The sequence below is a fragment of the Teleopsis dalmanni genome, chromosome 2, assembly GCF_002237135.1.
Source record: "Teleopsis dalmanni isolate 2A chromosome 2, ASM223713v2, whole genome shotgun sequence".
Taxonomy (NCBI): domain Eukaryota; kingdom Metazoa; phylum Arthropoda; class Insecta; order Diptera; family Diopsidae; genus Teleopsis; species Teleopsis dalmanni.
The window spans coordinates 39,691,760-39,708,253 of NC_051847.1; the positions used below are offsets into that span (position 1 = coordinate 39,691,760).

The following is a 16,494-nucleotide window of genomic DNA, read 5'->3' on the forward strand; positions in this document are numbered from 1 at the left end:
CAAAGCTCTCGAAATATGCGTTTGTTTCGGTAATGACCTCTTAATCGACTCAAATCTCTTACCGCCCAGCCATTTCTTTAGGTTTGGAAACAGAAAATAGTCACAGGGGGCTAAATCTGGAGAATATGCTGAATGGGGAAGCAGTTCGTATCCCAATTCGTGGATTTGGTAATGGTTAATCAGCACACGAAATTCACTTTTTTTCATTTTCGTAAACATTCACGAGGTTAACTGGTTTGAACGGCTATCAAACACCAACTGAACAACGTAGCTTGCTCTAAATTAAAAAGTTGCCCCTGGTAGGTTACAGCTGATGGCAGCATTTGTAGTAACTGCGCGGAAAATTCGAAAAGTCACTGACTGACTTAAAGAACGTTCTTGCTCAAATTTCTTCAATATCTTCAAAACTCAAGAATTTTAATTACCTTTCTTCTTCTAAGCGATATATATCTTCTAATATAGCTGTAGTAATATTTTAAATGGTATTTAAACATTTACTTGTTTATTAAGTACTTCCAAGTCAAATCAAATAACCTGAAAGAAAGGGATAAGCCTTCAAGAATAATACGTTTGTGGATCTTATTAAGATGATATAAATTAACTTAGTTTTACTTTTTATTAAAAAATTTAAATAACAAAATAAAATATCTCAAAATTGATTGTATATATATTTCCCCATAAATGTATATTGATTTAGATAGGGATTAACTGAGATTTAGAATTTTCAGCGAAAAGATTTGCGTTGAACCTATAAATCGAGCATTAATAAATTTATAAGAATTCATAATAAACTGTAAGAGTGAATACTTACCATACAAAAATTTAGATTTTAAAACTATGTGTCGCAAAATCCTAAACTGAAATGATATAAAATAATTGTTTCGTTGAATCAATTATCCTGAGCCTCTGGCACTACTGCAAGAGTACCATTTAAGCGGGCTTCACTGATTTTCATAAAGATGAGCTCACAAATTCTGCTCAAGAAAAAGCTTTCTTCCACAAGTGTTTCTGAGCTTAAATCGTACAACGGTATTAGCTCTTTCATTGCATTGGTGAATAGCTTTGTTAGATTCGGATCAGTGTACATTATTTTGTTTATGTAAGCCCTTTCCTTCTCACGTATATTGTTAACATAGTTCACACTTATTTCTGTGAATAATCTCTCAGAGACCGTTGTTATAAACCAATTCCGCTTGAGTTTTTGCAGATATCTCTTTCGTAGTTTTTTTATTCCGACCATCACAATTAATAAAATAAAAGCACAAATAGAAACGTTAATTGGGTTACCCAAAAACATTTCATACAAAGTCGGCGCTTTCTTTACGACTGGTTCAGAGTGTAGTTTTTTATTTATGTAAAACATAAAAAGGATGGTGATGACACCTAAAATTAAGCACACGATATATTGGGTCTGCATATTTGTATTTCTTCGGTCACGGCGTTATTACGCTGTGGAGACTCTAGAAGAGGAAGAGTTTAAAATTAATTTTTGTTTAAATTTTAGAAATTAAGTATTACTTAAATAGATTTATGTTCTGGCTTCAGAAGAATTAGTTTGTATCCTCCGAATTCGTTCATTAATAGCTGCTTCACGTTCTATATGGAAATAAAGTTACACAGATTATTTATTATACATAATAGTAGTGTTTTTATTAATATATGACTTAAATGATATAAAAAAGTCTTTAATACCATCACAAATGAAATATATTTGTCCTTTTTATATGCGTGCTCTCTTAGTAAAGGAGAATAAACTATTTTTCGCGTTTTTCACCAATATAATGGGACAAATAGGCTTAACGATAGTGTCTATCGTTTTATCTGTAAAAGATATATTACACTTAATTTACAATTTTCAAAAGATGAAACAGAGATTTTTTGTGAGTGCTGTCACTCTTTGGTACCAATAGACAATTAATAGTTCTTTGAAATTTTAGAAATGATCGTAAAACAATTTTTCAGATATCTCAGATGATGTAATCTATATTTATCTTATATTATAACAACCTATGTACATATACGTATGTATTAGACAATTTATACCCATATTGGGAAACTTACTAGAGCTATTACAATCGAAATCGTTGATAATTAGATTAAGAACTATGGTATGAACCTAAGTAAAAGTAACTTAGGAATTATATTATTAGTTCTAACAAGTCACTGTAGATTAAATTTTCATCTTACAAGACTGCAAACATCTTACTCTAATGTAGCATTCAGTTATTGTATTGTAGAAAATGGACCCTGAAGACACGCGCCAGGAATCTATCTGGTCGTAATGCTTAAATGAAAGCCCTAGGTGGGCTTCTTATATCGAATGAGAAACAAAATTTGTTAATGTAAGTTAAATATTACAATTTAATTAAATTTGAGTGGCCATCGACATTCAATAAAAACTATTTTTAGTTGAAGTTTTTTTTTATAGCTCATTAAATAAGTTAAGACAACAAGAGACGATATTGTAGAAAATAATATTTGTTGAAATTCTTATACAGTTCAATAAACTAATTATAATAACAGTCAGATGATTCTGGAAAGTGGGGACCTATTCTCTTAAGCACTCCTGAATACGTCACTGAGGCTTCTCCTTTGTAAGTAAATGTATATAAGTTAATAATATTAATATTTTAATAATAACAATATTAATAATTTTATAATATTAATATTATTATATATTAATAATAAATAATTTATAATAACGGTTAGAGGACCCTGTAAAATTGTAATTTTTTCTATATATATTGAGCAGATTTTTTCTATTCTCTTCCTAAGTAAATGAATATAACTCAACGTTGTAAGCAAATTTACTCACATGGAGTACAACAGCACAAAAAACAACAATGCGTATGCAAAAACTATGTACACAAATAAATCAGAATTGCAACAACAACGATGTTGTTTTGTGTACCTTAAAAATATGTTTGTTTGCATTTAAGTTGACAGTATGAAATAGTTAAATATCTATTGCAAGTGCTTCATTAAAAATTAAGATTCTGTAAGATTATTATAGATTGGTTATAAAATTATAGGAAATGTTATATCTATTTAATTAAATAATAACGCTAATATTTCTTAATTAATTAGTTTTAATTATTTTTGAAATTCTTAATATAGTCAAAATATATACATCTACTGAAAACTTAAGTTTCTCAAACGATAAATAAACTAATAAACGTTTTTAGTATAGTAGAAAATAATATTGTTTTTTTATTTTTATTAGGTAACACGCCTATAGATTTATGTTAAAGATTAATAGATCTTGATAGGATTGCTATTCCTTTCTAAAATTTGTAAATTTATTTGTAACAAAATTTCAAATAAGATTTTCTTTAGATAGAGAACTTAACATCTTACATTAAATGTAAAGTTTATATATAAATTATTGATAACAGGATGTTCTCTTAAATATCTGAAATGCTCTTAACAATTACCACTTGAATAATTTGCTTCCTACTTAAGACTTATTTTAAATTTATTTAAATTATTATTCGTAACAGAAGTAAAAAGTTACTCAATTGTTGCTATCTCGTAAGTAAGTATATTAAGATATTAGTGAAATTTTTCCAACTTCCACAAATTCAAAGAGGACTCTATTTCAGATAGACAAACAAACAATTTCCTTGCCTACAGTGCAAAAAAAAAACAAAAATAAGAAAAAAAAAACAGAAAACCCGAAAATGACTACTAATTACTGTCATTTTAGCAGAAATGTTTATTGAATGAATTTTGACAGTTAATTTCCGGACTGTCATTAAGGCATTTACTTTGCAAATTACAAAAATAAATAAATTGAAAAATGAAATATAGAAGAAACATATTTAAGTTGAAGTAAATGCGAATATTATAATTATGTATCTGCTCTGCTAAGCCTTAGATGGATGTGAATTAACAATACGGCTTAATTATAAGGATATCTTATTTATGGATCCTTTCATTAAATTGCCTCAATATTTGAGGCATTATCATTGCTTAAAACTCTATCAAAATCAACGTCTTATGTGTATTATTTATTATGATAATGCTAAGTGGCTTGTGATATTAGGCGTTAAACAGCAGCGCACGTTATCAGTAAATTAAATTTCATATTTTATGAGAAGTCGAACACACTGACTAACTGCCACACCAAAGGAAAAATATGCTTTAAGGATTTTGGCGCATCTCTCAAAGTAAAGAAAAATTAATGAGGCATGAGATTAGCTTCACTTAAAAACGATACGTGGTTTTTAAACACGTATCGTTAAACATTTAGTAAACAAGTCTGTATGATATTATACAAATTCTTTTAAAAAAGATAAAAATATAGAAAATGTAATTAATTTTTAAAGATAATAATAGCAGTGGTAAGCAAATGTGGCTTTCTGTATTAAGTAAAGTTATATAGAGAAAAAATTTTTTTAAAAAAATGAAGCAATTATCGTAAATTTCACACCAAATTGACTTCTTATGTCACAATGTTTTTAATAACTCGTAAAAATTTTAATCAATACCCAAATCAGTTACTAACTTTAGATATTGTGGAAGGGTTCGAAAAGGAATGATAACGCAACAACAAAAATTTTACTTAATTTATTGAAGTTTGTTTCAACATACAACGCTGTTTTCCCAAGTTTACCAAGTATTGCCAAGTTTTCGAAAACATTGGTATTTTTTAATTAGTTTATAGTTCGTATATAGTTTGTAAAAAAATAACAAAATAACTTAGAATTTGATCATTAAAACTTTGTGCAGCCGTGGCCACATGATTAGTCATCGCTTCTAATTTAACAGGAATGAGTTCTAAGCCTAGCACTTGCAGTCCAAACAAATTATATACGGACTATAAACTAATTAAATAAATTCGAATATTTCTAAAGATCATTGTCGATGACAACTTGGTAATACTCCAAACAGCGTTGTATGGTCAGCCAAACTTCAATAAATCAACTAAAATTTTTGTTGTTGTCTTTACATTTCTATTCGTACCCTTCTAACTTTTGGATAATTTCTTGCGTCATAAGACATGTCACTTTCGGCAAAATAAATTAAACTTAAAAAATTTAACTATTGTGCTTAAAATGGATAAATAAAATGTTTTGGTTTATGTTGAAGCTATTTAAGCTAATGCACTTGAGCACTTTCACTTTTTATTAACTCGTGGTATCTTCAAAACCGCTCTTTACGCCTTGACTGGATTAATGTTAATGCTTATCACTTTATCAGACTAAGCAATAATTGACCTTAGATCTGCATATCTTCCCGAGGAGCCTGTAATCATTCTGAGATTCGATAACGCGATGTTAGTAAGTCTGTCAGTTTTCGCAAATAATTTCAGAGCTCTATCACTTATGCATTTTCTGATCGGATTAATCTTAAGGTCCCTGAGAATGTCATTCTAATGTACCATGGTACCTTGAAAAGTCTTCTCAGAGTCTGGCTTGTGCAATTTCTGACTGGCGAATAGTAGTGTTTGCAGCTTTGCGAAACACTACTAAAAGTAATTAAATCATATTATGTCAATATATTCTTTTTTCTATAAAAATGTAAAAGTTCAAAAATGAGAATGTCACGTAAATATTTCCTACCATTTACGTGTAAATATTATCTTTATAAAGCTCGCACCTATTGTGTGTTAACTCTCTTCTATTATTATAAGAAAATACGTTTTCTTATAAAATTTTCTGAATAAAAGGATACATAAATTTATATGCCGGCATTAGTTTATGGAAAATAATTTCTTCTAAATCGATTTATACTTGATCCTTTTATTATGCAATTATAAAAACAAGCTTATATAAAAAATTATACACTACCTTCGTTGATAAGAACACAGTTAGTTTCAAATACACTTAATATACACAAATGTTGTTCTGTAGTCCTTGTGCCCTGTTACATGGACTCTCAATACGAACTAAGCCTTAATATACGTAAATCCTTGTTAAATGTTAGTTTGGATTTGGGCATTGTTAACGATTATTTTTGGGTATTTGTTACCAAGTTTGAACTCTTGTTTATATATGTTTGTTGTTTAATGTAGCTGTGTGTCCTTTTACCAGTTTCACTGTTGATATAACGGAACAACGGAACCCGTATGTGAAGGACACATTGTGTGCCTAATGCAATTTTCAGTTTGTCCTTTTTGGGTAGTGCTTTCAACATATAAAAAACATAGCTCTACTCTGCCCTGCTCTGTATGTGTTTTGTGTAAAATAGGCAGAAGGCTACTTTTACTCTGGTATTGTTTGCTGTCTGGCCCAGATCCTTTTCTATACAATGAAGTGCTGTTAAATGCTTTTTCTTATATTTTTTTCTATTCCTTTCTTTAGTATTTATATATTGTGTTTGTTGGGATTTAGTGTTCTTTAATTTTAATTGCTGTGGGAAATGCGCATATGAACGGCGACTTATCAGACGGAATTAAAAAACGAATTCATTTTAGATTTCTTTCTGAATTTTTTCCTTCTTGTTGTTTTTTGCGGGATTCTTTTTAGTTAAGTAAAAGAAATATATTGGTATGTGGGTGAAGAGATTTTTTTTTCAATGTTTCTCTTATATAAAGTGAAAAACTAAATTTTAATGCTATTATTTTAAATAATTTAAGTGCCAAAGAAGACTACGAATTTAAAAATGGAGAAGTGAATAAGTAGGTTTCATATGTTGTTCTAATAAACAGATTGCTACATATCATTTACATAAACTTTGTTGCTAACAATATTATTCTAAATTAAGTTTTTATTAAACTAAATAAAATTTTGTGCCATTTACAGAAAAACCCTATCAAAGTGACAGATATATAAGAGACGATTAATTGGTAGAAAATAAAAAATACTTAGTAATCAATCTTAACCATGCTTAAATCATAGACAAGTCTTCATACTGCCTGGTAGTCAACAGTGTGAAGCGTAAGACTGATCTTTGTATCAGTGAATGCAAATAAACAGTACAGTATCGTAGTGTATTGCTCCTTTCCAAAAAACAAGTCTTCATACTGCCTGGTAGTCAACAGTGTTAAGCATAGAACTGATCTTTGTATCAGTGAACGAAAATAAACAGTACAGTATCGTATTCTTTCCAAAAAACAAGTCTTCATACTGCCTGGTGGTCAACAGTGTGAAGCGTAAAACTGATCTTTGTATCAGCGAATATTGCTCATATCCAAAAAACACCAAAAATATTTTAATGTTTGTGTTCAAGAGCATAACCACAAAAAGTACACTAAAAATGAAAGCGACATAACCGAAACACTAAAATAGTATACTGTTTCCGTAATCTTATGTAAAGTGTTTAATGTTCTCGTTGTGTTCTTTTTCCGAAGTAGTGAACGATCTTTCCACGAAGTTAGTCAACTTTTTACCGATCACTTTCAGAAGGTATTTATTTTAGTGTTCACGAATACAAACACTAAAATTTTTTTATTGTGTTTCGGACGTTTTTTAGAGTACTGTTCGTTTGATCTTTTTTAACCCAAAAACAAAGCAGTAACCTCTGATGCTTTGCAGTTTATTTTCGTTCACTGCTTTGTATTACTAATGTAGTGTATATCAATCCAACTGTTGCGTTAGACCTAATGGTGCATTTAATGCTGTTTAATCTTATAAGTAAAAAATGAAGGTTATATCTGTTAAGAAATAAGTAATATTTTTGTTCTTATTTTAACATTCTAAGAAGTATTGTTTTTATTTTCCCATTCTCAATTTCGACAAAGTATGATGAAATAGAGAAATATACTTCTCCGGAGATCATAAGTCAGGTACAAGCAGTGGAGCTTTCTCAGTGGTACTTACTAAATCTATATAACATATGCGCTACCGAATGACTGCACAATTTTTCAGATGAAGTTGATCGCTATTAGGGAAACTATAACTTGTCCGGCAGTAGATAAAAAAGTGAATCGGAATATAAGCATACACAGTCTAGCTATTTTAAGGTCCTTGAGTTCAATTTAATTTATATTTTAGATGCTATTTGATTGATACATATAAACGCAGTTTAACATTTTTCTACTCTGTATTCCCAGTCATAGGGATATTTTTGGTAACATTAAGGCAGATTAGATGACCAAACGAGGTGCATCAGGCATACTGTTGACATCATGCAAGCACTTATTAAAATTTACCTGTATTCAGCAATTGAATACAATATGGAGGCTCAATGAAATACAGGGATTTGTATGTAAGATTGTCGGATTCTATGAAGAAAAAATCCAGCAATTTCTTTGGAATGTTTTGTAAAGATATCAGTATTAGGTTTGTTGACGGATCGCAACTATTTGATGATTTGTGCTATAAGATTAAATCTCTCATCTAATCAGTAATCAACTTAATAAACTGATTGAAGGAAACATATTCTGTAAGAGTGGCAGCCCACATACAATATTAATCGATTCCATTAAAATGAATCCTGATCCTAATTTTTTTAAATGTTGAACTATTTTGAGAAGAATAAATCAATTCTGGAAATCTGTATAAATGATGAAGTTAATTACTTTTAGTTTGTTCAAAGAAACATATTCCATAAAAGTGGATACCGACTTTAAATACTAATCTATCTAACTCAAACACATTATATTTTGAATTGTATCTTCAAGTTGATCACATTGTGAGAAAAGATTTGTTCTTTTAACTTTAACATAATCTAGTTATATATGGAAAGTTATTATGTAAGCGTCCATTTTCCATTAGGGTTCATTTTTAATGTAAAACCTGTACATTTAGTTGCATTGTGATCTTAATTTTTTTTTAATTTTTGTTGAATATTGAATTATTTTAAAAAGAATAAATCTATTCTATAAATCTTTGGGAATGCTGAAATTAATCCCATAATCCTCATAACATATCCCACAAGGTGGGCGCGAATTTTCATTATTAACCCTTTCCATTTATATGAATCCTGATCTCAATATCTTGATATCCTAATTTTTTCTCAATATCTTTTTTCTTTCATTTCGACTGCACTAAAAACTGTTTACTCAGACACATAAAATTTTTATAATATTATTTAGTGATTTTCATAAATATTCGAATATTTAATGTGCATTTAATAGTGGTTTTGTCAATTTAGTACAAATGAGATAAAAACTTTTGCACTAATTTCTTTCATAAAGGAATATTCGCAAAATGGTGATTATAAAAACTTTTAAATAATAGCAGCGCTAACAACAACAACGTTACCGCTTTATGAGGAAGAAGAGGAGCCGCACGAAAATAATGAAGACAACTTCCTACAACAACAAATATTATCGGCAGCAGCACAGCTACTGGCAGTAGAACAACACAGCAACGACAACAGCAACAGCAGCAACAATGACAACGGCAACAGCAATAGCAACAGCATTGCCAACAACAACGCAATCAACCACAAAATTACCGATGAGTTTGCACAAAAATATGGCAGAGTTTCCACATTCAAATAAAAAAGGCATTATAAAGTAAAGAAAAAAAAACACAAAATCCGAAACTCTTATCGCGCCAGATTGTTAAATTGTCCAGTGGCGCCGCAACGCCATTTTAAAAATACAAAAATAATGGCGACTGGCGTACATCCTGGCGCGCAATTTAAAGGTTTCATTATTGTCATAAGTTGTAAAGTTTTTTTCTCTTTGATTTTGTAAGATTGTATTCAACCGAATGAACGAATGAACTACCGCTGCACAAACGTTTACCACTTTTCGATTTCCGGTCGGTGTAATATTCAAGTGATTTCGATATAAAATATAACTTAACGTTGTAAAATGAAGACGATGTGTATATGTTGTTGCTGTTGTTGTTGTTATTGTTTTTTATTTTTGTGTTCGCTACTCCTAGCACCGAATTTTACATCGATTCGAAGCGCAAACGAATTGTACACCACCATCTTGCGGCACAGATACTCTTAGATATCAATGCAGGAAGTCACTAAATGTCCTGCAAATGAACCAGCATTTTCTGCTGACTTGGCATTAGCGTTTCGCCACAACTCGTAGGGGGTAAGCTTTTTAAGACATACTTAACAATGACTGGGTATACACTTGCATATATACGTGGGCAAAAACTATGTAATGAAATATATTGCGAAATTTAATGATATCTAGGCACCGGTGTTTTTTATATACATTTTAAGATTTTATTTTATTTTATTTTATATTATTTTTTTCCTTCCTTTGAACGCTCTGTGTCCGGCAGCTCCAATGCTCCATCAATGCTATTTTGAATGTTTATTGATGCGCATCGAATTTCTTAATGGCGCATTTTCGTCGCTGATATTATTTTCGGGGTATCAGTTGTGCCCACACAATGATGACCCGGAGGCCGCACATTACGTGCCGAAAGTTTTGCATCCATTAGCTGCTGCCGCTGGGTCTGCCGTATATTTAGCTATGCTTTCGTATTTCTTATATCTTTGAACCAATAAATTTAATATTTTTGATTTTCTAAAGTTAAATTGCAAAATTATTGCTCAAGCGATTGTGAAAGTGAGGAAGAAGTAAGCATAACTTAAACAAACTGATAAACAATGAATTGTTTAATTTTAGAATTTCATAAGTAGTATGGTTCAAGAGAGAACTTAATCCTAAGACTTTTATATAAAATCAAGTGAAAAAGAATTTTTACATTCAAATTGTGCAAGAAATATATTTCACATTATTTATATATCTTATAAAACAGATGGCCTTCAGGACATGCCATTAGTTCATAGTTGCAAATAAAGGAAATAAATAAATAAATGCTTTAGTTGTTATCTTCTAAGAAATCAAAAAACGTTAAGGAAAAATTTAAAAGCCTGGCAATTGTAGACCAACAAATTATATTCATCGATATATTGGGTATTCTCCTGATGACGGTAAAAGCGAATCTGCTGAAATATATAAAGAAATGAACAAAAAAATAGTAATGATCGAAATATTAGCTAAAATTCTTAAAAAATCAAACTATTAACCATTAAAATATATACGTACTTTAAACTAATTAAATAAAGATTTGTATATTTTCTAAGACCATTGATATTGAGTACTTGGCAATACTCAGAACAGTGTTGTATGGTCAGCCAAATTTCAATAAATTTATTAAAATTTTTGTTGTTGTTTCTACATAACTGTTCGAATCCTTTTAGTTTATTTTCGTCACATTCGACAAAAAAATTAACGTTAAAAAATTTTAAATAATAACAACGAAAGTTTCTTGCAGCTCTGACTCGTTCGGGTAATAAACGCACCAATAATATGAAATAGACTGGTTTAGAATTCCAAGCCTAACATTTCTAGTCAAATAATTATATATAAACTTATAAAGTTAACGAATATTTTCAAAGACTACTGATAATTAGTATTTGGCAACACTCAAAACAGCTATATGGTGAACCAAAATATTGAAATAGTTAAAAATAAAAAACTTTTTATTATTTGTCTATTATCCAACATTGTTCTAAGTCGTTCTATAATTATTCTGTAAATATGTTACGTACTTTGTCATCTATGAGTTGTTAAACTTTTTGTTGTTATTATTCTATTTAATTTGAATTTTTTCCATTAGTAACTATTTTTACTAATTATTACTAATTTTTTATAGTTGTTACTAATTATTTTTTTTACTAGTAATAGTTTCTACTAACTATTACTAATTATTACTCATTATTTCCAATTATTACTATCACTATTTGATTTAAACAATCATATATAAGGTCTGTTATCACTTGTGGGAGTGAAAACTGGAGATTAATTGATGCCGAAGCAAACAAACTGGCGGCAATTGAAAGAAGGATTATGAAAAGAGTATTTAGATCAGTGCAAGAAAATAGAGAATATCGCATAAGATATAATGATGTACTGACACAATAATGAAGCATATAAAAAACCAACGTGTAAAGTTGGTGGGAGCCGTTGTGCGAATACCAGAAGAAAGAGAAGCAGTTAGAATCTTCGAGAGTGAAGTCAGAACAGCGAAAAGAAAAGTAAGATCAAGCAAGATATGAAGCGACAGTGTTTGACACAAGAACTGAGAAATATGAATGTTATCAAAAGAAAGATAAAAGCTAAAAATATAGAATAATGGAGAAATATAGTTAAACAAGCATAGGTCCTACAAGGACTGTATAGCTATAGATGATGTTGATGATTACTAACTATTACTAATTATTACTAATAAGAAGTAATTGTATAGTACTTTTAACTAAAAGTACTCCATCAGTATTTCTTCGTCATAATTGATTTAAAAATGAAATTTAATATAAATATATGACTAATTTAATTGTCCATATATAGTTTTGTTTTGAACCACAAATGTAAGGTATTGAACCTTGCCAAATTTTAACCGTGGACCGACATATTAACACATTAAGCCAGCGAATACTTAATTTGGGTTATAGAAATAAATAAATGTCAATACATTACTTAGTCTTAGCACTTACATTTTATACTAAAAGTAAAAATAAGTAATTAGTACATTTCTAACAGCTCTTAGTACCTTTCCTAAATAATAAATAATATTTTTGCTAAGTATTCTATTCTAAAACATTCTAGAATATTTTAAAACATAATTATTTAAGAGAGATTGGGTTTTAATACTTCTATCGTCATATTGACTTTTTCACCTATAGCGTTCCAAACAGTATCTGAATTTTTCTCACTTTTCTTTGCCGGAAAATACTTTTCTTTGCTGTTTCAACTTCTATTAAACGTAAAAATTATTTACTTTAACGCTACACATTTTAGTGTAGAAAAAATTAAATTTAATATTATTTTTAATTTAGTTTGCTTCATGGCTTTTTTAGAATTCAATTAAAATTCATTTACCATGAAATTAGTTCACTTCATTTTTCCAAACTGTTTTCTACCTCGAATTGGATTTGCAAATTGTGTGAAATATGCAAATCCATAAGACCTGAAAGAATGAACTTCCTTAGCAACCTACGTACGAGGACGCATCTGCTTTAATTTCAAAAAATTTGAACTTTTTTTCAGTTTCAGTTTAAAGTGAAGTTGTTTTGGCTTCAAGTTCAGATTTTATCGCCGTATCGAATGTGTGAATAATTTAATAAAAGTCATTCATCTCCAATTTTTTTTTTTTTGTTTTGTGGACTTGTATTTGTGAGGTTTCAAAAAGTCACTTTGTAATTATATTTCAATTACTCGTTGAGCCCACATGTGCTGTTTGAATAGGAAATGGAATTGTAATATTTTCCCTTAAAAAAAAATGAAAACACTCTTCCATGCCATTGACAACACTTGGTCAGCCAAATTGTTTGGATTTGTAAATTTATTATTTGAAAACAAACTTTTTATGATTTTTTTTTTTTTTTCAAATCTAAATTTTTTTGCTGTACCGGCGATAAGTTACAAAATAATTGCACTAACCCGACTGTCAAAATGCATTTACAGTGGGGCAAACAATAGAGACAATAGCTTTTAAGCTATATGTTAAATAAGCTAAGCAATATTAAAAACTTTAAAAACAGGGTTGGTATAAATCGTTGGGTTTCCATTTCATCTTCAGTAAAATCCACTGCAATATTCATTGAGTTAACTACCTAGCCGTTGGAAATGCGGTAGAGTTAGATCTTCAAGCAAAGAAAACCAATTGCCTTTAAAACAACGTATTGAATGTTAAACCTAAAGACGTTGATTGTATGTACAATGGGTGTCTGCCTGTAAAGTCTAAGAGGATATGTAAATGGTTGCCAATATTGCAAAAATTGGCATTTAACTTATAGAGGTGGTACTCTATAGTAACCGAGGAATTTTGCTCTTTTCACGTTATATACAAACAACTAGATGATATATATAGTATTTATGTATATATATAATACAATTCATATATATATATGTGGAATATATATATCTCTTCTCGATATGTATAAATATTTAATGAATATATGGTAAAAAATGAAAGCCTGATAGAAGAACTAAATTTCTTGAAAATATGTGTTAAGTTCTATTAAACGAACTTTAGAATAATAATTGGAAAAGAGAAGTGAAGTAACTTTAATATCTGCAAAACTGTTTAGAGATTCTATTGAAAGAATTGCAATATTTAAACAGAATACTTTAAGGTGGAAGGCACGTGGTTAAGCTCAATATTGCAAGAAACGACGAATGCAAGACGGGTATTAAGAAATACTGAAGCATCTTCTTTGTTTCTATGCGGTTTCTCAAAAGTTAGACTGTACCAGTTTTAAGAGGATGACACGACAAAGATTGTCATTTAATGTGATATAGAACCAACCATAGTGCTTATGTTGATAGTAAGACTTCTTACATAGGACGGATGTGAGTCCTTGAATGCATATGTGTAATTTGATATACAAATTTTTGACGACTTGAAAAAATTGAAAATTGAATTCTATTTAATTTAGTCGCAAAAATAAGAAAAATGGATCCTTCATCTGGGAGATGAAAATAATAGTATGATAAGGATGACACCATAGACATGTTGTGGTTTTTATGACTTAATTGAGTGAAATAAAAATGTGGATTAAAGGAATGATATTGTGTAAAAAAATAGTTAAATATATTTAAGTGTTTATATTGCGATACAATATTAAGTATAAATGAGCTTTCTCATAAATTTAATAATTATTATACTGCTTGCTGTTAAGCCGTTATTAAATAAAAATTTTATAATTTATAATAGAAGTCGTTACCTCTTAACTTTTTCATAAATGAATCTTTATTATTTGGAAGAGCAAAATCTTGAAAACTAGCGCAATGCGCGATTTCACTAATTTAAATTTATTCCTGATAAAAAAAACATTAACTAGTTTTATGATCAAAATATTTTAATTAAATAATTTGTAAAAAACAATCGTAAAATATTAAAATAATATTTGGATGTAATTTCTTGGCTTACTAGAGTTTTATTAATGATTTAATTGTCAAGGAATGAGGAAGGTATAATGAAGTTGTACAAAGCATATATTTACATATTCAAATTTATGTAATTTTATTATATTATATACAGTAAGCTACAACAAATATAAATATTGTTTCAAAAATACAATGCAAAAAATAAAATCAATTAAAAAAGTATATATTCAATATATGCAATATATAGCTGAAAGAGTTATCCAAAACTATTACAATAGTTTATGGCAATCACTTTGGCTGAATTGCTTCAAATGGATCCTAATCGAAGATAAGGTAAAAATAGCACAATCAGATAGGTCATAATACATATTCTTTCCTTTTTTCTGGAGAAAAAATTTACTTATAAAAAAACTTGTCTTCTATTTAATAGTCTGTTTTTAAGTCCGTTTCATTCCCATAATTCCCAATCCCATTGTAATGAAAAATGGAGATACAAAATTTCCGTGGCTCTAATATTAGCTTGCTGCCTTTTCCAAACATTCTGCGAATTCTTAAAAGGAGTCAAAAATGAATTAGAAAAAATTTCACAGCACAATGGACCTTCTTCTTCTTTCTACGAAACATTTCCAGGTCTCAAAAGATGGCTTTCGTTGCTATCCACCTACCGGATCAAAGAAAAACAAAAAAGAAATCACTTTTAATTATACATCATACACATTTATATATCATTTCTAGTAACATATATATAAAACTTATTATTAGTCCTCAAGAACTTCTCAATGTTATTTCGAATAAAATGTGTAAACTTTTCTTGGTATTTAAATTTAATTTAACCACTGCACTTTGTGTGAAATGGCCATTAAATAATCAACACCTCTCGCAAATTTTTGGCGCTAAAATATATACATTTCCGTCATGGACCAAAAAAACGTTTATAAAAACCCCACTTTGCAATGAAAGGGGAATAAATAATATTTACCCCCAAAAACATAAAACTGCATCAGCTGCTTCTAATAGAGGGGGGAACGCTTTACTTATGTGTCCAATTTTAAAAATGGAAAATTTAAAATAAATAATGAAATAAAAATAAACAACAGCAAAGCACAAATTGCACATTTTTTGGGGAATAAACAAATACAATTGTTAAAATCAAACGAAGAGATTTTCCACGCCTAATCAAAAACGAATTAATTTCGGAACGTGACAGGGAGTTTGATTTCGCAATATTGCCACAATAGGAAGACAGCGCCACTGGACACAGTACAGCACGACTGCAATACTTTGGGGGTTAAAAACAGTGAAAATCAGAATGGAAAGAAATTAAATGAAATCCATTAAGTAGACAGACATAAAAGCTGCTGTCTGTAGCAGGACACAGGACTGGAGTGATTGGGGAGTTAAAATGAATGAGTGGATGAGTATTGCATATATGCAACAATTGTTTTTGTTAAAAGTTTGTACACCGAGTTGAATTAGTGTTAATATTAGTTACAAAGAAAGTTGCAAGAAAGAAAAAGAAAGTATGTTGCATTTTCTCCACCCAAAGAAACATTCAACCCAACGTATTCCTGAAGGATACAAAACTGTTATTAGTCCTGTAAACTATAAATTCAGTTTACTGCCATGTTACGCATAAATACTACCGTGTAGTAATTAATGTTATTTGTTCAGTGTAATTTGGGGGGTGTGTTGTGGATTTTGTGCAACAGCAGCAGCAGCAGTCACAGTAGAACACTTTC

The 16,494-nt window shown here is 29.5% G+C and overlaps 1 long non-coding RNA gene across 1 annotated transcript; it reads right to left on the bottom strand.

Moving 5' to 3' along the window:
• Window positions 1-661: 661 nt before the first annotated feature.
• Window positions 662-14,714, bottom strand: LOC119678829. The gene is made up of 4 exons (XR_005252363.1): window positions 14,593-14,714; window positions 1,519-1,596; window positions 812-1,460; window positions 662-748 (listed from the first exon to the last, which is right to left on the bottom strand). It is a non-coding gene; the product is annotated as an uncharacterized LOC119678829 (long non-coding RNA).
• Window positions 14,715-16,494: the final 1,780 nt, after the last annotated feature.